Raw genomic sequence first — 26,088 nt, 5'->3', positions numbered from 1 at the left:
TCTTAAAAAAGCAACTAGAAAGCACTAAAATATTATTGGTCATAATCACAGGTTCCACCAATACTATCATCATAAATATGATTGATCCAAAATCAAGTACACATAAATAAAATCCATATCATAACATGACATCACCAAAAATAAATCATTTAATCACCTCAATCCTATACAAGCAACTAGGAAACAATCAAGGATAACTGATTGAAGACTCAAAGGTTATATCAGGAAAGACCTATCATCCACCTCAGTTCTACACAAGAACTAGAAAGCACATTGTAATATTCCTCTAATAATGAGATCTAATATATATATATATATATATATATATATAAGCAATAGCTAGTTAATCATCATAATAATAATAAGTATTTGTGAGGAAAATTACAAGTTTACAATATTAATATAACTAAATCATTGTCTATAAGATATTAGAAATAATTGTATACATATAATCAAAGACATTTATATGTTTATCAATAAATTATAAATCTAAATATAATAATAATATCAATTATTAGCATTATAACATTTAATAATAATAAAGATCTATTATCAAAGAATATTAATAAACATTATCTTATTAATTACATATTAAATAATCACAAAAATAATTATTAAGGGTTCACAACCCATTCACTCAGATATACATGACCCTTTATTGATGGGGAACATATATAAATGTCCATACTTGTGCATATGAAAGGAAAAAAAAAGATAGGGAGAGTTATGAAGGAAGAGGAGAGGTAGACATATCATAATATATAAAGGACTATTGAATATCCAAGTATAAAGTCTTATTAGCAAAGTGATGTGGAAGTGACGACATCCCATTCACCAAGAAGTACAAACATACAAATGATGTAGGGTGGGCATAGATTGGTAATCATCAGACACCATAGACAAGGTAGGTAATTATTAAAGTCACAAACCTATATACGGTAGAGTTTAATAAAGATCACCAGTGTAGGCATCAGACCCTACCCATGAAACATGAAAGATGTGCCAAGGATATGTAAGCTAGTATATGCCATGTTATTATGGGGGTAACTTAATGTTTTCTTATATTATTTTTATTGAATTTATATTTGTATTAACATGTTGAATATGTGTGTGTGTGTGTGTGTGTGTGTGTGTGTGTGTGCGCGCGCGTGCGCGCGTGTGTGTGTGGATATGGTGCAATAAATATATATGGGTATTAGCAAGTTAATGATATATGTGTAACTATTGAGTCTAAATATTGTTTAAAGAAAATAATTAGGAAGATAATAGTGTCAATATAGGACATCATGTATCTCTATATAAATGGTTTTGTGTCAGTTTAGAGTCTAGAGTCATATCCATATACATGGCTAAGTTAAAACTTATAAAATCTCACTGTGTCAATGTATGTGATGTAACCTATCACATAAATGGATTATTGTGCTAGTGCAAGTAGTTACTATACTCCATGTGTAAATGGATAAATGAGTAATGCATATATAGTGCTAGTGCAGAAAGTGAGATCCTCATATAAATAACTATCATGCCAGTGTGAGAGATGAGTAACCTTGTATAAATGGCTAGATGAGAATGAGATAATGACTAGAACTATGACAAGAATAGTATATTTATAATTGTTACTATTTAAACCTAACATTTATTTTGCAAGTATTAGTGTCCCAAGGTAACCTTAGTAGTGGGGACATTACACACATCAAAATATCTGATCAAACTCATCATAGCACACACATGACACATCACCATGATCAAGTATAAAAGATCATTATCAAAACATCATCATGAAATCATAGAAAAAAACTCCCAAACCTCTAGTAAACATCCTGATTAGTCAAAGCTAAGTCAACCTAAGCCTGACATTAGTAAATCACACATCACATACAATACATACAATGTAACTTCCATAATTCATACAATTTTGAAAACACATAAGTCCAATTTTCACTATAGCTTTTCAAAGTTCATTTTTGTTTTTAGGTATTACCAATTTGCTAAAGTTCTTAAGTCCACATGAGTCTCAACACTCGACAAATCATAAAAAATTTGTTTAAACGTAAAACTCCAAATGTAAAACCACACACATATCATCAAAATCTTTTATACATTTGTTTTAATAGTTCGTTAAGTTTTCTTCAAACATAAGAGTTCAGTACACAAATAAGGTTTCTATTCTTGTTTCCAAGTATTATAGTTTATAGAATTTTCAATTACAATTAGGGTTCACGTTTTTGTTTTAAGTCTTAGACTTACCAAAGTTGACAAATTTCCCCTTAACATATAAATGATTATTTAATTAAATTAGTAATAGATTTAAAAATAAATAGTCAAAATATACCCAATTGATAATGAAAACTAAAATCCATTATCCAAAAACTTGAAATAAATACTAACATAATAAATTAATGTTTTTTATTAACCATTATAAAACAATTTAAATAATAATTATTAAAATAATTAAAATAATAATCATCAAATTATTAATAAACTAATATCAAATTATTAATAGTTATAATTATTAAATAATATAATAAAGATTAGTTTAAATTTATTAATAATATTTAATGTTAATTAAGTTACTTAATAATAATTCAAAACTATATTAATTAATTTAATTAATAACCATTTAAAAACTATATATAAAAAAACATTTATTAAATATAAAATTTTAATAAGTTTTAAATACTTTTAAAAAGAACTATTAAATAAACCTTTAAACAAAAATTGGCATGTTTAAAGGCTCGCCTGCCTGCACTGAATCTACTAACATAGCAGATTGTTGCCGCCACAACAATACATAGTATTGATGCTACTACAACAATACTTACTATGTAGTAGTACACAATATTGTTGCGAGGGGAAATAAGGTAGGAGGAGCTGAGGTGGGGTGTGGTGGCTCGCCTTCCACTCATAATTAATTTATGTTTTTTTTTTAAATTTTTTGTTTGTTAAAACAAACATCCTTGCTCCTCCCCCCCCACCCGCCCCTCTTCAATTCAATTTATAATATATGATTCTTTTTAAAAGAAAGATTTCCTCAAATAAATCTAATAAAGGAAATATGAGAATCCAACGAATTTTATATATATATATATATATATATATATATATATATATATATATATATATATATATATATATATATATATATATATATATATATATATATGTTCTTGAATGCTTTACCAACCTTATTCGTATCAAATACGATTATCTAAAAGTTCTATAATAAGGGTTTCTGATCATGGATTCATTTACAAATGTTTTTAGAATGACAATCAATGCATCTATGAACAAGGGTTTCAAATTCTTTGATTTGTTTACCGATGTCTTCGAAAACAAACAATAATAAATATATAGACAAGGGTTTCAGATTCTCAATTCAAATACAAAGGTTTCTCAAACAAAGAATGATAAAATCACATACAAGGGTTTCAACCTAGAGGAATTCTAGAAACAAAAACACAACAAACACAGAGAAGACAGATAATTACAATGCAATAACTATTATGCAAAACTAACGAGATCCTACTTGAATCTGATGCTAAATAACAAACGCACAAAACACGCATAATTTTCCTTCCTTTCAAAAAACCCTCTTCTCGAAAATCGGCTCCTCCAAACCTCAATTACTGCAAAATGAGCTCTAGATCTCTGATAAAGAGTTCTCCCCTAAATTTAGGGCTTCAATTATGCAATCACATGAGAAGACTTGTTGATCTTTATCTTTTATTATTTTATTAGATTTTAATATTCATGAACAACCTTTTTGACATTTAATTAAAATATATTTGTTAAATAGTTTCCTTTCTCTCTTTAATTAACCTATTATATTTTAATTTCATGCATAAGCTTTATGCAATTTAATTAAAATACTTTATTATATTTAGTTTTCTCTCTCTAGTTAATTACTAGACATTTTAATAATATATTTATTAATTCAACTAATAATATTATTTAGAGTTTATTATTAAAAATAAAACTCCCAAGTAATTATTATTAAATTAAATAAATATAAATACACCTATATTAGAACTTTAATAAAATATTTTTAATTTAATTATTTAATTTAATTAATTTCTTAATTAATTAAATATAATTAAATATCAAATTTCTTTATAAAATTTCCTTTAAATTAAATCATTAAATAGTCCTTAAATTTGATTTAATTAAAATAGAAAATCATCACAACAAACCCATAAAACTAAATATGACAACTCAACTGAAGGCAAAGAACAAAATCAAACTCCAGGATCAAAGTCACGAATTAATGTCGTTTGACAAATTCAGATAGGTAACCAATTTAGATACTTGTCCTACTTTCCAGGACAATTGGCTTACGTTAGGATTTGGACTCAAGAGTTATCTCCCCCCTTATACCATTGAGATACTATGATAGAGTACACTCATCCTGGCAATTTAGGGAAGTTAATATGTGGTACCTATAATTTGCATAAAATCCATGCATGTACATTCTCATATATTCTAAACTAAATAGGTGATGGCGGGGAGTGGTACATTGTATAGTTCCTAACTAGAGGTGACTACGACTCCCTCCCTCAACCACATCAAGAATGCCAATCATAAAGTAAAACAAACAAGTACACCATACACATGCAAGTATGGGGTAAGTAACCATAGAACTGCATATAAATAATCTTGGATCTATTTATCTAACATCATGGGATAGCTAAAATCATTGTATGATTATACATATATCATCATCAAAGTAATCCTGAAGTAACTAAAATAACTAAATAACTCATCACATAAATCAACTGAGTATGAAGTGACATATAATCAAGTCTAATAACCAAGTAATGATAATCATGAAACATAATCATAGAATAGGCTTAAAAGAATCTAACAAACAAATTTGAAAAGTCAACTAGGGGTAGGCATTACATATGAAGACCACTAGCTTCCGCTGTAATGTCCTCCATGACATCCATTCTCTGGTTTCCCACCAAAATACTTCCATCCTTCTAGGTCTTAATAAATTGGCGAGTAATGGAAGGATTGCCACCCTTTAACTTCTCCATGAAGCCTGTAAATTGTCCCTATTCCAAAATATCCCAAATATCTATTTTCTTTTTCCATTCCTTGTAGCTTGTTGGCTCAACCCTATTTCTCATGCCTCCCATCTTCCTCAAACTACAATAAATTCTCACAATTTTGGCAGAAATAGACAATATGGAAATCTCAGTGTCAATATCGCAAATTTTTTTTTTGTTATGAATAAAGATACACAATCCATGTGGCAATGAATGATTTGTCTCTTCAAAACTAATCATAGCTCGCAACTCCCCATTCCTACCAAATTCATAATTATTCCTAAATGTCATGTTCATTATTATTAAAGCTTTTTAGCAAACTTCTAACCTTGTCATACTCTATCAAGGATAGCCTATTGGTAGGATGTTGTCACCATGATTCCAAACCATCTTTGCATGATTTTTGCATGCCATGTTCACAACCTAGTCAAAAACTTGGTTTATTTCTCTATACTTGTGAGTGATAACACAATCCTCGAAGGAATTAATTAAATTAATAGCCTTCCATATAATTATTATTTTTTAATTGGTAAACGACCAAGGCCTTGATTATATTTTTTAATTCAAATTAATAATTTACATTAGTATTTCTCTGTTCAAATAGGCACTAGTAGGAAAGAACAAAGAAGAAAACCTCTAGTCTAGCTTAGGACTAAAGTCCTTTATTATTACATCATAAAGGGGCATAACCCAGTCACATTAAATCATATTTTATTATTAGAATAGAGAAGATTACAAAATTGATCGATACAATTGTTAGGAGTACTTGGAAACATTTGTGACCAATTTTTGTACAGCCAATCTTGCGATTGCACTTTACTTTCCTCCATATTGAGCAAAGCACTCATCCCTCCTTCTTAACTTAGCAATCAACATGGTTAGTGAAAAACTACAAACATATTTATTAATCTTGAAAAAATAACCGATTGAAACTTGAGAATCTATCTTTACTCAACAAAATTAATAGGGTTAGTCTTAGTTTACCAAAAAATCGAGAGCACCATTAAATAATCTCGGACAAAAACAACAGAGCTAAATTAACATAAACTGAAAATGAATGCTTGACATCAGTCATCTCCTCTCAACTCAATCCCTCAAGCTAGGATGCTTAAACATCTGTCATTGGACTGACAACGTATCTAAGACCTTACCCATCATACCCTGCTAAAAAGGCATAAGAAAATAGAGAGCCATACTTTGATGTGAATGTTGATGATCCTTAGAAATATTAAATTAAAAAGAGAAAATTCAATAAAATAAATATTAGAGATCAAGCTTTCCAATTGACATTTTTAGAGTTATTCTCCATATCTGTATTAGGATACAACTTTCATGAAAAGAAATGCTAAATGTTACATCGAATGAGGTGATTTAAATCTGCCATAAAAATATCTTTAATTAGTCTCAAAGAAAATGATCAACATGAAGTCATAAACTAAATAAATTACTATTAATCACCAATTTTTCCCTCTGGACTCAATGCCTCAAACTCAGATGCTTAAACATCTAATATTGGGTTGATAGTACATTTGAGTTTTAACCCATCACATCCTACCCAACCAACATCTAAAAGCAAAAAACCATTCTTGAAGTGAATGGAGATAATCCTTAAAGATATTAAATTAAGAAATGAAAAAAAAGGTACTGACCAATAGAAACCAAACAATCCATTCTGCATTTTCAAAACAATACTTCATCACTATATTAAGATACATGTCTCATGAACTGATATGTAAAATGTACAATTTTTTTTGTCCTTTTCCAAAATGTAAAATAAAGCCTAAAATTATCTAATCTAAGCTTAGAACAAATGTAAAGATATAATATATCTCAATATTTACAAATGAGATAATCAAAACTACTCGTAACTTATTCCATATCAATGTCAAGTTTTAGTAATTACTTAAAACCAAAACCCTAGAATGACCTAACAGAGACTGATTTAACCTAATACTAATACTATAAGCTATTTATTAACAAAATGCACCTTTTGCCCCATGTCTCTATATTTGAAGGGGACTATGCTTCATGGTCCAATCATCTTATTTGCATAGTACGAATGAAAAGCTTGATCCTAGCACCTCCATGTCACCTCTTACATCTTCCAGTTTATCATAATGACTTCTACGACATCATTCAAGTTTTTTGACTTAAAGTTTGGTAGAAATTTGAAAGACTACCTTAAAGTTTGGCATAAATTTGAAAGTGGATTTCTCTCTACTAGTTTTTTCAATATTAGGGGTACAAAATTCCAACCTATCTAAATTGCCAAAACCCACACCTAGATGAACGTAAGCCTTAAAAAGACTAAGATAGTTAACTAGTGATTCATGTCTAGCCTCAATCGATATTTTTCTCCATCCCAAGAGGAAATGGAATCAAGATTCCATCTTGGGCCAAGCCATATTGAAAGCTACCCTATCCCTAATAATTATGCCTGTTCACTTAGGGATATTAGCCACAATAAGACTCCCTAGGGGATGCTCCATATACATCTCAGGGAGGGACACTCACAAATCTTTGTCAAAGCTCATAATTACTTCCACTATACCTTTACTCCAAGTTGAATAAAAAATATTTAAATACAATCTTACCATTGCCCATTTGTTGACACCAACTTTAGCCATGCAGCTAATAAAAATGCCCATAACATCACTGTTAGTCCTCCAGGTATACACATACTTGAAAATTCCTTCTCTGATAGCTCTACTAACTGCAAGTCTGGCCATTCCTTCAATTGCTCTAAGGATTTTGTTCCACCTTTCTAGTTTGATATTATCACAAAAGGCCATTGTTCGAGCTTTAGAGGTGTGAAATACACAAATATTAGTATCCATCTTTAATCTTAATGACACCACATGATAGTGACTAGGTTTTATGACTTAAAAAATAGCTCTGGAAGCCAAAATCTCTAAAGGATGCTCGAAAGACCTAAATTGACAGAGAAGCTATCCTTTACCATGTAATGATTGCATAAACAAGCTGTATCCAAATGACTTAACACATGATTATCAAAACATCATGCTTATAAGTCTAATAAATCCTAATTAAAGGAATTTTTGTCCACTTAAAAACCTAATAAGATAATCCCTTACTAGTCTCGATGACTATACCAAGCCAGCTCTGAATCCCCTAATCACTTATGTGTTTCACCAATTATCTATAAAGTAAGGTGAATTAAAAGGTACTATACCCCAAGAAACCTATCTAATCATATGGCAGACCTAATCTAACTAACCTAAGTACATCTATTACCTAGTACCAAACATAACTACTTAATAAAAATAAGAGCTTGCAAAAAGATAAAAACTTACCAGTCATAGTTCCTTTCTGAATTCCAATAAGTTGGCACCATTGGCCCCTTTATTAGCTATAAGGTCTACCTTTTTATTGCCTTCTTGATCTATATGAAAAATCCTAATATCCTCAAACCTATCTAGCAAATGGATAACTTCTTCTAACTTTGAGTTGAGAACCCAATTTGGGATTGCTCTATTCCTTATAGCATTTAAAATGATTTTAGAATCACTCTCGATGATGAGTTTAGATAAGCCTAAATGATGGCATATTTTTAGTCCTTCTAATTCTGTGAACTCTGCTAAGTTATTTGAAGTATGACCAATGGCCATTTCTTTTTTAGCAATCCATTGGCCTATGTCATTATTGATGATGCAACCAATTCCTACTGCCCTTGGAATGCCTCTTGCTACTCCATCAAAATTAAGCTTCGCCCAACCCTTCAAAGGGGGAGACCATTTACAACTTTTCCTAGCCTCCTTTCTTTTCTTTAAGTAAATGATAGGAGGATTTATCAGATTGGGCCATGTCTTTTTGATAAAGCCATCCTAAAAAGAAAAGGAACCTTCTTCCATTCTTGACTTCATAAGATGGGAATTAACATTTTCAACTATTTTAGCTTCTATTTTAAGAATTAGCTCTTCTTTTTTCATCTCACTATCACTAAAAATTCTTCTATTCCTTTCTTTCCAAACTTCCCACATAAGGATGGAGGGACAAATATTCCAAAGTTTACTATAGATGCCCTTAACTAGGTAAGAAGGCCATCCTTTGAGGAAGTCTGTAAGGTTTTTTGAAAATGGAGAAAACCAACCTAATTTTTGAGAGAGTCATTCCCAAAAAACTCAGAATATGGACATCCATAAAGTAGATGATTTGCATTTTCACTATCATGCTTGCAAAGAACACATCTCAATGGACCTTCAATGCCTATTTTACTGAGTCTATCTGCCATTAGAATCTTGCTTTGAAATGCTTACCATAAGAAAAAGCCTACTTTCGGCAAACAAGTAGGATTCCAACAGAGTTTAAGTGGGATTTGGACCTCCTCCCATATCTTTGAATTTATTAGTGCTTTATAACCATATTTTACACTATATTTACCACTATTTGATGCTACCCATATGAGTTTGTCTTTCCTCTCAAGCTGCTTGACTTTCCTTGGAGAGACAATTTTTTCATATGCCTTAATTTCAGCATTATCTAGTCCTACATCTTCCAAAGGTTTCCAAATCCAAGTAGATTGATTTTCCATATAAATATTTGTTTTATAATTGCTTACTTTCCTGCCCCATCGACTAATTAGTGTTTCTTTAAGGTAAACTAGGATAAGATTACTATCTATTGGTCGGTATCCATCCCACAAGTCTTCCCAAAAAAGTGCATCTTCTCCCTTACCAACATCCCAAGTTAGATATTTTCTTATAAGATGGTGGCACTTAACCATGAAATTCTAGCTTTCCAAACCCTTAGTAAGATTTTTCATTCTGAAAATTGAAATGGGATCTTCCACATTAAGATACTTATTATATAGAACCTTAGCCCATTTTTTCTCTCTTTCTGCATATAGGTGCCATATTAGTTTAGCTCCTAGTGCTTCGGTTTGCCATTGTAGGTTCTTAATACCTAACACTCCATATTCCTTAGGTTTGCAAATATTGTCCCATTCGATGAGGGCCAATTTTTTAGATTCCTCGCAATCATTCTAGAGAAAATTTTTGAGTTTAGCCTCAAACTTGTGATGGAGATACTTAGCGAGAGGAGGGTAGGAGAGCAGATAAGTTGGAATAGTTGATAAAACTGAACTTATCTTAATACTCTTACCTACTTTTGTGAGCCATTTATCTTTCCAACTTCCAATCCTTCTAATTTCTTCAGTGTATTATTCCAAACCTTGCCTAATTTCACACCCTTCTCTAGCTCTATACCAAGGTACTTGCACAGGAAAGAACCTTTGTTGTATCCCATAATATGAAAAATTTGATTTTCCACATTAGCATCTGAGTTAATGAAAAATATTTCTGATTTAGCTTCATTCACTTTTTGGCTGGAGGATTTCATGTATTGCTCTATGATGGTCTTTAAATTAATTGCCTCTTTCTGAGTGCTTTCACTAGGAAAAATTGTGTCATCTGCATATTGTTGATGAGTTATGTTAGGAATATTTCTAGTAATAGTGATACCTTTAATTTCCTTTTTGTTACATGCATTCGATAGTGCTCCCCCAAAGGATTTTTCCATAATGATAGACAAAAATGGGGATAACAGATCTCCTTGCCTTATTCCCCTTGAAATTTCAAAAAAGCCCTCAAGAGACCCATTTATAAGAATATATATCTTGGTAGTTGAGATGCATTTGAAAATAAGATTGATCCACTATCAGAAAAAACCAAAGGTTTCTAACTTTTTGCAAAGAAATTGCCAATCTACCATATCATAGGCTTTTTGGATGTCCAGCTTCATAAACATACATGCCTCTTTATTCTTTAGGGCTGAATGAATCATCTTTTGAATGATTAAAATGCCATCCAAAATAGATTTTCCTAGGATGAAACCTGTTTGTTCCTTAGAAATGATCTTTGAGAGAATTAATTTGAGTCTATTTGCTAATATTTTTAAAAATACTTTGTAAATGGTATTACATAACACAATGGGCCTAAAGTCCACAATTGAGTTAATTTTGAATAACAAAGATCCACCCTTTCTTGATGCTTTGATCGCCTTCTAGAGATCTATATCAATTATATCCCAACATTTTTGATAAAAAAAAGGCCTGAAATCCATTTGGACCAGGTGATTTCTTTGAATTCATGTTGAATACTACCTTTCTTACTTCTTCTAACAATATCAGTTTATTTAAAGGTTTATTATCCTATGAGGTGATCAGTTTAGGAATTACTTCAAGTAAATTAACTTGAGCTTCTCTGTTTGACCCTTCAAAATTGTTTAATGTTTTTTGAAAATGATCCACAATTTTTTTTGCAATTTCATCTGGTTTATCAGTCGATATACCCTCATGATTTCTAATACTTACTATTTTACTTTTAGCTCTATTATAAAGAGTTGAGTTATGAAAATATTTAGTATTCCTATCTCCCTCCTCTAGCCACCTTTTTCAAGATTTTTGTTTCCAAAATATTTCTTCCTTGGTCAAAATATCTTCTTGTTTAGCCAACAGTTCTTTTTCTAAATTATAACTATCATTATTCATGCCATACTTAATAAATTCTAAATTTAATTCCTTTAATCTGTCTTTGATGTCTAATTTTTCTTTGAGAATATTATTAAAGTGTTCTTTGTTCCATCTGAGAATCTTTTCTTTGAGCATCTTCATTTTGGACACAAAAATAAACATTTTTGAACCTTCAAAATTATCTTGTGACCACCATTCTTTAATATTTAAATGAATTTCTAATAGGTTTGTGAGGTTCAAAAAGTTCAAACCTGACAGGGAAATGATTAGAAACAACAATTGGAAGAATCAAGGATTGAATGTTTAGAGTATTTACTTTTAAATCTCCTTTAATAAAAAACCTATCTAATTTTTCAGCAATATATGCAAAATCCTTTTGTTTGTTATTCCATGTGAAATTCCCTTTGTTGAGTGGGATATCAATTAAGTTATGAAATTCACACCATTTTTAAAAATCTTTTGTGGATTGGGGGATCTATAGAGATCCCCCAGTTTTATCATTTAGATTTAAAATAGTATTGAAATCTCCTCCTAGAATCATTAGGCTATTCTGCTAATATTCCATGAATTGGTTGATCTCTTCCCGAACTGATTTTTTCTCTATATTACTTACTGGTCCGTAAATGTTAATTAGAATAAACTTGAGATTTGTTGTCAAGATTTTAACTAAACCACTAATCCAGTTATTGTTTGATTTTAATATATCTAATGTAACTTTCCTATGGTTCCAAATGACACCTAATCCCCTAGAAGCACCTATAGATTATTGCATTATAATACTCCAATTCCCTAACTTTTTACCTAAGCTAATTCCTTCTTTCTTATTCAACTTAGTTTCCTGTAATAGTATACTTTCAAATTCAAATAATTTTAAATTTTGTTTTAGTATTCTTTTTTTGCTAGGGGGCATTTAGAGCCCTAGCATTCCACATTGTGATCTTCATGGCTCCTTGGGAAGGATATTCCCCTTCCCTATGTTAAAAAGTTGGCTTATTTTTTGCTATTCTCGAGCTTTACCATCTGCTTCTTTGAGTTCCTTAAGTGATTTTCTTCCTCTCTTAGATTTCATCTTGCCATAATTAGGAGATTTGACCCCTTCTTGATTCTTTATTATGCCCAACTATTCCAAATTCTCTTGTGCGCTCTTAACTATTTCAGACTTATTATTCCCTCATCCTCCTTATCATCATCATCTAGCTCTTCTAATATTTGTGCTTTTATGCATTGGTGCTCCATGGCAGCTCTATCCTCAACCTTATATGATCTATTGTCTGTCACTATGTCTTTGTTTGTCTCATTTTATTCTTTAAAGGATAATAGATCCCTTCTGAGATCTTCAAAAGTATACTTGTCCCCTCTGAGTTGTAATAATTTTTGCAAAAGTTCTTCTTTTTGTGATATATTTTTGTTGTCTTCATTATCAAAATCGAATACCCAAATCAGTTCTTTTGAAAGCCTTTCTATGTAATCCTTCTCCTCCTTTTTTAGCACATCTATTTCTAAGTCTTCAATCTTGTCCACTTTTTGATTTAGAAAATCCTAAAAGTCTTGAATAGGTATGTCTTTTGGCCTACATACTTCTGATATACTTGTTTTGTCCTTGTGTTCAGGATAGTCTCTTTTTGGTGAGGGAGTTTGCCAGAATTTGGTTAACCACTTCGAAGTCTCTTTGATTGATGTTGTATTTACTAGAGATGGTTCTTTAAATAGTTTCTTTTGTATCTTTGAGTGTCTTTCATTTAATTTGCTACCTTTGCTAAGGCTTCTCTGAATAAGGATGATTGTTCCATATTATCAATATTCCTTTGTGAATTAGCTAAGTTCTTGTTTCCCACCAAGTTGAATTCTGATAAATTCTTTTGTTCACTTTTTGACTTTGTGGCATCTTTCTTTTTCTTGACTTTCTTTCCTTTCTTTTTTTGTTTTTTACTATCAATAATTATGCTCTTTAATTTGGCCCTTTTATCTAATTTGGGAGACTTTTCCACTCCTAGGAAGATATTATCCTATTTCAACATTTCTAAAGGGGTCATCTTATCCTTGCTTTTGTCTATTATATTGACCATATCCAATTAGAGATTCCCTATGTTATTTTTTGATGATATTTTAGTTCTTTCCTACTGAATTTCATTGATTTGGAGTGTTGAACTGTTGCCCTTTCTTGCTTTATCCTTATTTGGCTTTACTTCCTTTATATTATTTGATGTATCTTTTATTTTCTTTAATACAACTTCCTCAAATTCATACTCTTCCTATAGCATTCTCAAGTGCCTTATTCTGATCATGGAAAGAGAGTTGTTGAGATCAAATGTTTTTGGCAAAGTTTTGAAGGAATATTTCCGCTCATCATCAAGTCTGATTATCTCTGTAATATTACCCTCATATTTCTGAAAGTTTAAATTATATGTTGATCTGTTGGTGATTAATTTTATTGGTTTAAGATTGGTCTTGTTAGTTTTACATTTGATTAAAAGTTTTATATTGTTGCATCTCTCAAATGAAGCATCCAAACTGATCAACTCTCCTAATGACTTTCCTATCCTTTTAATAATACCTACTTGATTTAACTTTGGAGGGATTGAATTAATGGAAAACCATGTAGGAATAGATAAATCTAGATTATCCTCATTACAGTTTGGTATCCAGTCAAAAAACTTAACCAAATGACCCTTAAAAAAACATTCAGATTCCATAAGAAATTATTTTTTCACATCTTCTTCACTACAATGTATAAAAACTAATCTATTAGAGTAATGCGAAATACTTACCTAGTAGCCACAAAATTCCTCCAACCAGTCAATTAGATTATATATCTCTGCTTTAGGGCCATTCTAGAAGGCAAACAAACTGACCTCTTGACATTCTTCACTATCTTGATTGCTAATGATAAGGATATTGTCTTCATGATCTTCTGGTGTACGATGAATGGAATTAGGGAAACAAGAATATGGATGAATAGTGAGAGGCACCCTACGATGAGGAGGAATGTAGGTGTTTGGTATTTTCAAAGATGTGTTATTCTTCAATTAGGCTAGATAATCTAAAGATGGATTGAAAGAAAAACCCTTTTGCAGGGTGTAAATGGGATTCAGGTTGATGGTAGCATATTTCGTTAAATTAAAGACAAAGATTTGCTTGTCTAAGCTGGTCGTTGAATGAATAATGGGAGATACCTTGCATGGTTTTTGGTTGAAATGGGGAATGTCTCCACTTAGGGCACAAATCCTAAACAATGCCAGGCTCCCAATCTTGTGGACCAGCTAAAGGGGCAAAATAATTTGAAGTTTTAACTGCATATGATGAACTCGCCTGTCTAAATTCCCCTACATATTCCTTCCCTTTTGATCATCTAAAACCATGATTGGTTTATTTTCTTGAATTCAAATTCCCTTGATTTTTAGGTTTTTTGATTCTATAGGAATATTGTCTGGCTATATGGAGGTTTTTTGCATTTTTCACTTTTTTTATTTTGCTTGCCATTTTTCTGTTCAATTTATTGATAGCCTTGCATATAATATTATGGATAGTCCAAGAAGGGTTATTAATTTTATTAAAGAAATTAATAATATTAAGGGAATCCCCTTCAAGCCAAATTTTCTCCAAATTCACAGTCTTGGAAAATATAAGACCATAGAGAGCCACACTAGCTTCTGCAACATGGTTAGTTTGTTCCCCAATAGGAATAGCCATAATACCCACACTATACCCATTCATATTTTTTATAATCACACCACAAACTAGAATCCCTAGGTAGCCCTTTGAGGCCCCATCAAAATTAATCTTACACTAGCTCTATGGTGGACAATCCCACCTAGCCAAATTCCTAAGATTATTAACATTTTGAGAAAATCTTAACCCTTCCAAATTTTAATTTTGAATCACTTTTCCTTCCCATTCATTTTGAGGTTCATGACCTTTTATGATAATCCTAATATTTTCAATCACCATATGCTTAATCTTATGAAATAACTGAACAAAATTAGTCTCCTTAGCTCTGAACACCCTATCATTTCTTTCCTTCCACACACCCCATCAAAGAAATGGGAGGATGAATTCTCACAACTTCATAATCAAGGTATTACAAGAAGGAGACTTCCATTCTAGGAATAACTCTTGAATACTAAGGGGGAAGGCCTAGTCCATATCTAGCATTCACAGATCCTTTCCCATAACCTTCTAGTATAAGAGAAGTGAATAGTCATATAATTAACTAACTCTTCCTCTTCCTTGCAAAGATAACACCTACTGAAAAGATGCATACCTTTCTTCATTAAATTGTTAGTGGTAGGAATCTTATCTTGTAAAAGAAACCACAAAAATATGTTAACTTTGGGGGTGAAGCCTTTAAACCAGGCTTTAGCTGAGGAAGGCACTTGATAGTCTTCAAAAACATTGACATACAGAGAAGAAACAAAGAAAAAACCATTAGGATTATACTTCCATATTAAAGTATCCTCTTGTTGAACTAAAAAGAAAACATTCAAAATTTTATTAAAGTCATTAAGATTCTCAACCACTCTATTAAGGTTCACCCATTTATCCTCTTCCCAATAATCAACAACAGAATTATCAAAGAACTTATTGCATTGATCCATATACCCATTCCACCTCTAATCATAACTTAGCACATGATCAAGAATCCAAATGTCCTCCCAAAAATGAATAGTCCTGCCATTTCCAACCTTCCATCTAACCCCTTTATTGATAAACTACTTGTTTTTTTGAGCTTGCTTTCAAATCACAAATCCCCCTTTCATGACCTCACTGCTAAGGAAGAGATTAAACCCTTGATACTCCCTATTATATTTATCATTTGATATGCCCTTCCATTCTCCCTCCTCTTTATACCATCTCCATATTAGCTTAGCAAGTAAAGAATCATTCATATTATTGATCTTTCTTAGGCCTAGTCCTCCTTTTTTGATTGGCATATAGACTTTATCCCAAGCAATCAAAGCCATTCTTTTCTTCTTTTCCATACCCGTCCATAAGAAATATTTTTGAATTTTTTCAATGGCCAAAGCATACTTCCTAGGAAACTTAAAAAGACTCAAAGCATTCAAAGGCATATTTTGTAAAGTGGATTTTAAAACAATAATCTTACCTACCTAGCTAAGGAGGGATCCTTTCCAGCCATCTAACTTTGAGTGGATTTTGTCAATCAAATAACTCTAGAAGGACTCGGGAGGGTCAAGACATAGAGGTAGACCATGATAAGATCTTAGAAGGCTACCAACATCACATCCAATGATTCTTTTGATTTTTTTTCTATTTTTATTAACATTGATAAAGTAAATCAAGCTTTTGTTCTATTTAGTAATTTGTCTAGTAGCCTAACCATAATAATTAAGAGCCTTCTTGATATTTCTCACATTTTTGACTGGGGCTTCTCCCATCACAATTGATTCATCTACAAATTTTTGATGAGAGAAAGTTAAATTCTTAAGGTCTTAGACCCACAAATTCCCCCTTAAGAACCATTTTTTCCACATATCTACCTAAATATTCAGCCATGAGAATGAATAGGATGGGAGACAGTGGGTCCCATTATCTTAAGCCATGAGAAGCCTAGAAGAAAGGAGTCGAAGAACCATTAACAAGAATAGAAAAGGTGGCAAAGGAAACTAGCATAAGGACCAATCCAAAAATCTTTTATTAAACCCAAAAGCTTCCAACCCACATTTTAAAAACTCCTAGTCCACCCTATCATATGCTTTGGATAAATCAAGTTTAAATAAGAACCCCTCTTTCTTGCATTTAGTAATGGAGTAAATATTTTCATGCACTATAATGATAGAACCCAAAATCTATTTGCCTAGAAAAAACCCATTTTGTTGTCTCAAAATCAAAGTAGGAAGTAAAGATAAGATCTTGAGAGTGAGAACTTTGGAACTGATTTTATAAAAAGAGTTACAAAGACTGATTGGTCTAAATTGGTCCATACAATCAGCACCAAGCTTTTTAAGAATCAAAGCCAAAAAAAGTACCATTCAACTCCTTAAGGATTTTTCTAGACCCAAAGAGCTATTTAACACTATTAAAAACATCCTCTTGAATGATATGTTAGTAAGTGTGAAAAAATAGGAAGGGAAAACCATCTGGACCATAAACTTTGTCTCTCTCAAAGGAAAAAATAACTTTAGTTATTTCATCATGGGTATGGGTAGGGATGGTAGTGAGTTTTTTAGTCTGATCATTAGAGATGCTTTTTGGGATACACTCCAGAAACTCCTTTTACTTATCCTTATCTAGATTGGGTTCACTCTCTAGTAGACTAGTAAAAAATTTCATGGCTTCCCCTTTAATAGCTTTATCGTCATTAGTAAAAACACCATGAACATTAAGCCTAGAGATCTTATTAACTATTATATGCTTCAAAGTGGTCATATAGAAAAATTTAGTATTCCTATCCCCTTCTTTTAAAAATGCTTTTCTAGACCATTGTCTCTAGTGCATCTCCTCCTTGGTAATAATATCATGCATCTCAATTAGTTTCAAATCTTTCTCCTTCCTAGACACATACTCCTAACCCTTAGATTGAATGTTGTATTAAATCTTTTAATTCCTCAAGAATCCTCCTTTTGCTATCAAATATGTTCCCAAAGGTTTCCTTGTTCCATCTTTTGATATTATCTTTAATATTTCTCAAATTTTTAGCGACTTCAAACATAGTTGTTCCCTCAACTTGAATACCCCACCAGACTTTAATAAGGCTTTCCAACCCAGGATGGAGAGTCCACATTTTCTCAAATCACAAGGATAGTGCTTCTTGATAGTGATTGGGTCAGCCAGAAGAAAATTGGAGTAGTGATCAGAGCCCACTCTTACATGCATAGATAGGGAGCATTTATAATTCAAAAACCAATCATTACTAATAAGGGCTCTATCCAACCTCGCTTGGATAAGGTCCTTCCCTGACCTTCAATTTGTCCATGTATTAACACCATGCAAATCCATGTCATGTAGAAGATGAATATCAATAAACTCCATCAAATCCGATCTGTTGTCCAAATTAGTTTGACTACCCCCCATCTTCTCATTCTCTTTCAGAGTTATATTGAAGTCACCCATAATGACCCAGTTCTCATCCACACAATTCTTTCTCTGATTAGAAAGATCAACCCAAAGAGCTTTCCTACCCCATTTAGTAATAGGTGCACAAATATTAGTTAAGACCCATGAAGTGCAATCCTTAGTATTATAAAATCTAATATTCATCATATTTCTATTCTATGAAACAAGTTTCCCACAAATATATCTATCATTCCAAAAAATAGCCATACCTCCTAAGGCCCTACTAGCATCACCCCCTAGAATCTTGCCACTTTTAAACAATAAAAAACTTTCAACTTTATCTTTTAGTATCTTAGTTTCCTACAGAAGAACAATATCCAACTTATTATCTCTAATCATGTTCCTCACCATATCTTGCTTATGAGGATTATTTAATCCTCTGATATTCCATGAAATAAACTTCATTTCTTATGGAATGATTTTGAATCAAAGATAGTCCTCTGACTACCATCTGCTATACTTTTGTTGGTCTCCATAATTCTTTTCTATACATTAGTGGGTCTCCCTATAGAAATAGAGGTTTGGTCAACATCCCTATTATATACCCTTCCTAGCTAGGGTAAGGGGTTGACAACCATCCATAGCTTTGTTACTCCTAAGATCTCCTTTTTAAAAATCTCTTTCCCATTGGAGTACTAAGATGAATAACATCCAATGTCTTGTTACTCCTTGTTTTCTTAATCACCAAAGTATTCTCTTTATTCTTTTTAAAGGTAATATCCTCCTTTTTTTTCATTTTTTCTTCTTAACCCCTACATCTATCTAGTCCACTCCACTAAATTCTTCCTCTTCCATCAAGGCTCTAGAGATATCATCAACATCCCCCCCAACTTGGTGAGCCATCCATAGAAGGATCTTCTCTATGAGGCCTATTCTTATCATGGGAGCTTGACCCTAGAATAATGCACTCATTTGCCTCTTGGAAATCTAATTCCTTTCCTTCATTAATACAGTCTCCCAAAATTTCTTCAATATAAATTTCAATATCCTCAATCCCAACCCTATTGGTATTCTTTCCATCATCAACAAGGCTATCCTTTGACACCAAATTATTGCCCTCTTCTACCAAATTATTATACATGGGGTCTATTCCCTAGATCTTCATCTCATCAATATTAATCAGTTGGGTAGTCTTTTCTTAATCACAGACATTGACCTCTATAGCCACCTTCTTAATATTGTTACCATGCTGAAGAATCATCACCTAAGAACAAAAACTACCCTTTTTAGTCCCCTCCACAACATGACTTTTCTCAACACCCACAAAAACCTTAGATCCTTTACAAACCCATATTTTCTTGAGAAGTTTCTAGATGCTGATCAAAGTGGGGCATTTCTTCACCTAGTGGCTTGATTTTTTACAGTGGAAGAAAGAAAAAGGGATGGTTTCATTTTCAATCTTCTTTTGCCAAACTCCTAATTTAGATTTGAGTGTAATAACCTCAACATATCAACTCCTTGAATAACCTACACACAGATTCTAGCATAAGTTAATCTTTTTCTAGATACTGTCACTGGGTCCATGGATAAGAGTTCACCAAAAGCATTAGCAATTCCTTGGAAAACATCTTCTACCCAAAACTCAAGAGGCATACCTAGAAGTTTTATCCAAATAGGGGCTTGGACCATCATTTCATATTGAGAGTTCAGGTTTAGGGACCATCTATGCAAAATCAAAGTATGCTTACCCACAACCCACGATCCATTGCATAAGCTTTCGCTTCTATACTCATCATAGGAAAAGAAAAAGGATAAACATTCTTTTGTCATAGTAGCTATGTCAACCCATCCCTTCAAAGTCCATTTTCTTTTAAAATAGGCATAGACAATCTCAATTTTTGGTCTAGCTCCTAAGAACCTCCCTGCAAGAGTCTAATCTATTCTAGATATATTCATGTCTATGATTTGGTCCAAGATCTCCAAAGTAATCAAACCTTGCTCAGAAGTAGAAACATTCTTAACCAGAGGAAAGCAAGAATGACCCTTTGACCTGATGCCAAACAAGATTCACTTTTTCTAATAGGAATACTTGCTACACCCACAGGCCTAGGTCCCCCCTGGGTCCCTAAGTGCCCCACCTCCTTCAAGATCTTGCCCATTCTTTGCATCCAACATCTTATCCCATTGACCTCCTTCACTAGATGGGCCTACACCATTTCCATTCCCTTTTGAAATTTGAAAACCAATTTTCACACTTGCCACACCCAATTTACCCACTCTAGCTCCCATTGCTCCCTATGTTAAAAAAATATTAATAGTTAAATTAATATGTAATTGAATATTATAATAATAGTTATAATGAATATTTTAATGATAGATATATTAATTATTCTAACTATAATCAATTATTCAACAAATACTAGCCACTAGGTGACACTTGTTTTGACTTGTATTTCTAGAGTATGTCACGACTCAACTTATGACTTGCTATTTTTCAAGACTTAGCATGTGTTCGACTCTCTTGACTTAGACTATGTTTGACTATGTTATGACTTGATTCAAGTTGAATACATTACATACTTTGATTAGATCTTATTAGTCAATGTTATTGGATAATGTAGTTTTATATTTGATTTTATGAGTTAGCGACATAATGGTCATTGTATGATGGATAATGTAAATGATTTATATGTTAATCAAGTTCAAAATTTGGTTTATATGAATGATGAATATTCTAATTCATGTTATTAAATGTTAAATGAAATCATAAATTTTGAAAAGAGATATCATCTTTAATGATGTTATGCTTCTATCCTGATGATGATGATACTAACTCAATGAGTGATGTCAAGTTCGTGAGTGTGTAGGTACTAAAGGTGGAAGAGTGGTTGAGGTGGAGGAGTTTAGCTCCTTGGTAGGGTTGGCATGGGATCGACTAGTGTATGGACACACACACACACACACACCCACTTAATTTGGTCTAATTCAATTAAAATCATTTTGGTTTGATTTTACATCTAGTTTGATTATACAGTGTGTTACATGTATAGAGTAATGGACAAAATAAGTAGTTATGACTGTTGTTTTTGAAATGTTATAACTTAGATTTTAAAATAAAAAGCACTCTTTATTTTTTCTATTAGTAATTAACATGCTCAAATTTGAATTTAAATTTTTTAGTAAGGAATTTATTGGTATTTAATAGAACTAAGAATGAGTAATTTCTCCAAATTCCTTCACTAGTGGAAATGGAATTTAATGATTAATACTTCTATTAACTCTCTGTAACATCAGTTAGAGAGGGGGGAGAACTGAAAGTAAGGAGGGATAGGTTCTTAAAGAGAAGGACAACATAGCAATCAATAGAGGGGGAAGAGGATTGTAGGATTTAAAAAAAATCAATTGAAAACTTTAGGATTTGATTCAACCATTTTGGAGGAAGGAAGAGGGAAATTAGTAGGAAGTGGAGAAAGTGTCTGAGGGAGCTCAGTTTGAGCCACAAGGTTTTTCAGGTTCCCCTCTCTATTTTCATTATTAGAGATATATTTTGTTTGTTATTTGAAGAATGCTATTAATGTCAAAGGATGTTTCTATTCAACTTTTTTTATCTGCAAAGTTTAAATAATGTTTTGGTTGGAACTTCATCACATGCCAAACAAGGGCATCAAGAATTATGATTAGTTTAGACTTTTCATTTATTTGTGTTTGGTAGATAAATAAAACTAGTTTTCTCTTTAGAATCATAGATTTGAATCATGAATAGGGGTGACTATTTGAACATCCAAGTGATTTTTTCCTTTAGCATTTCTTATTTATAGCAACATGAGAAGTATTGGTTTAACCACAATTTTTTTCCACTTTATGTATATATGCCCTTTTAGCACTATTGAACTAAGGAGGTGGACTTGTTTAAGACTTACATCTTTGATGCGTATCAAGGCTAGCAAAGTTGATAACACCTTTTACACGAGCAACTAGAAAGGATTGATACCTTGTTGATAGGTAATGAAAATCTTAGATGAAAATAATGACATGATTGTGTGAATGTTTGAAACTATGAAAAAAAAGGAAAATTGATATAAACTAAGGCTTTATCTTTATTCATGCATATAGTCTCAGAGTAAAAGTTTTACAATCGGGGAAAACCATACTATTATTATTTTGTTTTTAAATAAGGAATTTTTTTTTTTGTGTGTATTTATGACCATCTTTTCCAAGATGGAAAAGTTGATAGTCCTTGGATTTAAATTATGTTTAGTTATGTCTCGTACAAGGGTTTGAGTAGGATGACAACAATTGCAAGTTTTATAGTTTCTAATTAAAACTTGACCATTGATAGAAAAAAATTGAATCAGGATAGAATCATTTTAAAATGGGATGTCATGGTTAGTTAAAATCGATGGACCCTGATAGAGAAAAGCAAGCTTTTCAACCATGCTCTTGATTTTGAGAAGATCTGAAAATAACAATTGTATTGGGTGAAGTAGTAAATTTATGTTGTAGACTATATAAACAACAAGCTTCAGACTAGTAAAATTTTACTTAGAAGTTATCTATTACATTAACTCCTAAATGAGAAAAATTGTACTCGATCAATTACTTATGTTTAATGTAGTAGAGAAATGGTATTTCAAAAAAAAAAAAATTGTTCTCATGAATTTAACAAAACTTGAGCGCACCTATTTAAGGTTGGAAAGAGAATTAAAAATTTAGAAAAAACATGACCTTAATGAAGGAAATTTCATGTCAATTAAAGATGTTTATGTAGACACCTAAATCTGATTACATCAATAAGTAATCATATTTGGTTTTCTTCTAAGAATTTTTTTTAAATTATTATCAATAAACAACAAAAGCCTTGATTTTACATATTAATATAAGTTTTTTACATATCCACCATTCAAACGGGCACTGGTAGGAAAGAACGAGGAAGAAAACCTCCAATTTTTCTCGGGACAATGTCCTTTATTTTACATATATCTTAGGGGCATACCCCAACAATTACATCATGTTTTAATATCACTTTTACAATTATCACTTTGAACCATTTATCATACAATTTACAAATATGGTAGTTTCCAATGGATTTCATGAGCCACTGTTATAGAAGGGTGTGTACCAAGAAGATTATCTTTGACAATTGCTACTTAACTTGCTTTTAACCTGTTTGCTTCAACACAAAACCAAACAAGAGATACTTCCAAAGAGAGGGAATTAGTATTGTTAGAACTCAATATAAAGTTTTAGGTTAATACCTCATGATAATATCACAATTATTCAATTTTGGAGCATTTTATATTTATTATTTTTGTATGAATAATTTAATCCTCCATGCTTCAAATTGAGATCCATTAGATGTCACTGGATCAGAGAAAGAGGTAACAATTTATGGTGGAAATTTGTAATAACTTCACATCCTATATTTAACAGAACATCCATTCATCTATGTTGACACTCATATATACATGCTTACTCATACTGACATATATATATCAATGCCCCACATATAATTACATATGTTCCTCTTTTCTAGACTGCATAGTTATTACCAAATCCTTACCATTTTGTTATCCATTGAAAACCATATCCAGTAACGACTAAGTGCTGAGAAAAGGCCTATATGGTAATAAAAAATAAAGACACAGAAGGGCTATTATAAGCTGAGAGTGATTTTTCACAGATATAGCATTATTGTCGGCATAGAAACCTTCCAGCAATTACTGACAGCATAAAAGTAAAATAAGAAACATAAAAAAACTTATACAGGAAACAAGATGATTAATAGCTTGGTCAATATATGCCTCAATGGTTCAGATTAAAACATAAGATTAGTCTATTAATCATGTTGTGTTATATCAGTCCGATAAGGTTGTTTTACTATAATATGGAGCAGAGAAGGTTGCCACAAAAGAGAGGATTTTCTATGAGTTGATCAGCTCTTACATTTACTATTAACCTGTACAGATTTATCCATATACATTTCTCCTAAGACATTATTGATTAAATATTTACTATTTAATTAATTAATTGTCATCCCCTAGTTAATTAATTAATTTAATTAACTATAGTCCAATTGATAAAATCAAATGATCACCCGAAATCAAGTTATCAATTAAATCCCAATTCCTCTATTAAATTGGATAAATCATCAAATCTATTCAATTTAATTCCATACTCTCATTTTATTGAATAAAAAATTTAATAAAATATCTAAAATCCTAAAAAACCTTTCCTAAACCTTATCCTAACCCCTAATCCAACCCATTCACCCATACTAACCTCAACCTCCTAACTAACCCATCCCATCAAAGCCAAATCACTTACCCCCTAACCTCCCTTCTAATCTAATCCTAATCCCCTTCTAAACATGTGCACAATCATAAACATTGCTTAAGACTTGATAACCCAAGCCAAAGTCAACAAACTCAACCACACCTCTTACATCCCCAAAATATCTCTTACATCTCTTACATGACTCTTACATACTCAACCACCCTCATCAAAGCCTTTGACCAACCCATATCCTATCCTCTCACACTCATTCTCCTTGTGACACTTGTCACCTCCCCATTGGTGCTAAACAAACACAATCCTTGTGCTCCCTTTTGAGTGCATCCTGACCCTCCCTCACCATCTCATCATCTTGACATCTTGACCCTCCATTCCTCCAACCCTTGGCCTATAAATTGAACCTCCTCCCTTCAAAAAATAATCCACCTTCCATGAAAAGTTATAATGCTATTTTGAGAGCTCATAAACTACCAAAATACCATTATAATGTTGGAACCACTTCATGAATCCATTGTTAAAACCCTCATCCATGCATACACTTGGTAAAAACCCCCATCCATTGTAAGCTTGAGCACAATGCGAGCATACATCTCCTCTCATCAGGAACAAATCCATTGCATCATATGTTATACCATTAGGAGCCTACCATTCTTGGTTTGCTTCCTTTTGTGGTGATAACAATTAGTCTTATCATAAGTGTTTTCCATGTTTATTATGGTTAAAACTTCCATTTAATAGTTAGTTTTCAATTTACACTACTAAACTAGGTGATACATTTTGGCATGTCTAGTGGGACCCCACATTTGGGTCAATCTAATCATGTTTTTGGGTTTTTTGTTGAACACTAACCAAAATAACTTTTTATGCTTGTGGTTTTTTGTAGGTGGTTTGATAATATTCTTGCAGGTACACAAGTCTCTTATTGGGAATCATGCTTCTAGCCATCTAATCGATTTTCATTTTAAAACACTTCTAAACTGTTTTGTTCCCAATCTTGCCACCCCAGGAAAAAGAACCTGTGATCGTGGGATCACTATCATAAACCTGTGGGAATGCAAACCCGCGAATGCAAGATTGTTGTTTTCATAACCATTTTTACCATGTGTCATTAAAAATAACCCCCGCATTCTCGCTAACAAATCCTCCTGCGGGAATGCACATTTTTAACAGCAGGATCACTGTAAGAACTTGTGGGAATGCTTGTCCAAAATAGCAGAGCCCAGAAAATCAATTTTATCCTTTCGC

Source organism: Cupressus sempervirens, chromosome 5 (assembly GCF_028749045.1).
Source record: "Cupressus sempervirens isolate cs-2001-9-10 chromosome 5, ASM2874904v1, whole genome shotgun sequence".
In the NCBI taxonomy this organism is placed as follows: Eukaryota; Viridiplantae; Streptophyta; class Pinopsida; order Cupressales; family Cupressaceae; genus Cupressus; species Cupressus sempervirens.
This window is presented reverse-complemented; position numbering follows the sequence as displayed.